A 2,135-nucleotide genomic window follows, 5' to 3' on the forward strand; every position below is an offset into this window, starting at 1 on the left:
AAATTAAAAAACTCAGTGTAGCCTTGGATAAGTCTTTTTAAAGGTGAAATGCAAAGCCAAACTTTATCCGATTTGTTCCTTTACTACTTTTCTGTGATGCAGACAGGCTTGAGGTTTTTTTTTTTTTTTTTTCTTTTTTATAAATGTTAGATCCTTATTTCCTTCTCTGGTGGAGGATCTGAAGAGTGATGTCATAGACAACTAAGCTGCCTCACTTCCTCCTCCAGAGGAAGGAAATGGTTTTCTAAACTCTAGAGAGATTAGGGAATGTTACAACTCTGGGGTCAACTGCATGCCTATGTTCCCCAACAAAGAGGGAAGCAAAGATTTTAAAATTTCAAATGTAAAAAATGTTAACTGAGGTCAATTATGTATCTAGAACTAGTAAAAGGCTTAACCTCCATCTCTGTTTTCCTTGGGTAAAACAGGAATATTTATCTTCCTCACAGGAGTGTTAAGAATGTTTGCAAAGGTGATTTGAAGATGTAAAGCACAATACAATGAACTACCAATTCCCATAATTTTTGATCTATTAGCAGTCCTTTAACATTTGTTAATTTATGGGAGGAGCGGCATATTGTTTTCATAAACTTGAAATAACACACAGCCCCCTCTGCACACTGCATTACAAACCTGGAGGTCTGTGCCCCACAACTTTATAATAATCTAATGCCCTAAGCCTTCAATCAGGGGCCTGCTCTGCCTCAGTGAAGTCTGCCAGGTCACAGGAGGGTGCAGAAGTCGCTGCTAGCGGATCCTATGGTGGGACTGGGCCCCAAACAGCTACAACCCAAAAAGTGACCCTGAGCGGCAGCAGACAGCAGCGGCGAGGCGTGGAAAGTAAGCTGGGGAGCAGGGGAGGTAACTCGGCAGAGGGGAGAGAGAGCAGCTTTGTGGTGCCAGGCTCCCGGGTAACTCCCAGGGGGCTCCACTGAGCGCTCAGCTGCCCTGGAGCAGGGTTTGTCCCTGGAGTAGGGAGGGCTGTTGGGGGCCCAGCGCCCCACCGCAGAGCGGTGGTAGGGGCCCGTGCAGCTGCCTCCACTTGCCCGGCGCCGCCGGAGGTTGGGCCGGGCCGAGCTCCCCTCCAGCGGCGCGGAAGAGCGCTGGGGCTGGGGCTGGGGTCGGCCGCACCGCCCGGCAGGGAACCGGCCAGCGCAGCCAGGCGGGACGCAGCATCTCCCAGGCCGGGAGCCCGCCCTGTGGCGTTGGGGCCGGCGCGGCCGTGCGGCGCCACCTCCCCGCAGAGGGTGGGGTGAGGCCGGTGTCCCTGGGCCCGTCCCCGGCCGCCTCACGTGTCCCGGCCGGCGCTCGCTCCCCGGCCGCCCCTTCACCCGCCGCATCCCCGCTCAGACCCTTCCGACTTCCCGTAAAGAGTCCGGCCGCGGAGAGGCTCCCGGCGGCGGAGCGGAGCGGGGCCGGGCTCCCGAACGCCCCCGGCCGGGTCCCGCGGGCCGCGGGGCGGGGCGCGGCCGCCCGGCGGGGCGCTGTCAGGCGGCGGGCAGGGCTGGGCGGGCAGGTACGCAGCGCGCCTCCCCTCCCCCCGCCGGATCCCTCCGCGCCCCGCTGCCCGCGCGCTCCCCCTCCCTCCCCGGCCCGGCTCGGCTCGGCTCACACTGTTTGGGAGCAACCGGCCGAGACAGCGGCGGCTCCGGAGCAGCGAGCGAGCGAGCGAGCGCAGCAGGCCCCGGCGCGCACCCGGCCCGGCCCCTTCGCCATGTCCCTCAAGCAGCAGCAGGCGGCGGCCCAGGCCGCCGGCAACAACCGCAAACCCCCCGGCGGCGGCGGCGGCAGCGGCGGCCCCGGCATCCCGGCAGCAGCGGGGGGAGGAGGCGGCGGCGGCGGCGGCCGGCAGAACATGGGCAGGTGGGTCTGGGGCGCGGGGAGACCGGGCCTCGGAGCAGCGCTGCCGCGCGGGCCTGAAGGGGAGGGGGGGGACAGAGGACGCGGCGCGGGCCGGGCGCTGATTCCCTGTCCCTGCTAGGCCGCTCCGGCCTGTGGCAGGCTGCGGAGCTGAGCGATTGGGTGGGTCTAGGCCGCGGGAGATGCCGGGCAGGGTGAAGGGGCACCCGGCCCGGGGGGGCTGGGCCTGGGCCTGGCATCGCGGGGGGGTGAAGGGGCACCCGGCCTGGGGGGGG

At 63.7% G+C, this 2,135-nt stretch overlaps 1 protein-coding gene across 1 annotated transcript in view; it reads left to right on the forward strand.

The window, feature by feature from the left end:
* The first annotated feature begins 753 nt into the window (after positions 1 to 753).
* The window catches only part of ATXN2 (ataxin 2), a 68,261-nt gene continuing 66,879 nt past the window's right edge, over positions 754 to 2,135 (forward strand). The window contains exon 1 of the mRNA XM_034791307.1: positions 754 to 840. The gene's annotated coding sequence lies outside the window, so the exon portion shown is untranslated. The remainder of the gene's footprint in view (positions 841 to 2,135) is intronic.

This window comes from Trachemys scripta, chromosome 15 (assembly GCF_013100865.1).
Source record: "Trachemys scripta elegans isolate TJP31775 chromosome 15, CAS_Tse_1.0, whole genome shotgun sequence".
In the NCBI taxonomy this organism is placed as follows: Eukaryota; Metazoa; Chordata; order Testudines; family Emydidae; genus Trachemys; species Trachemys scripta.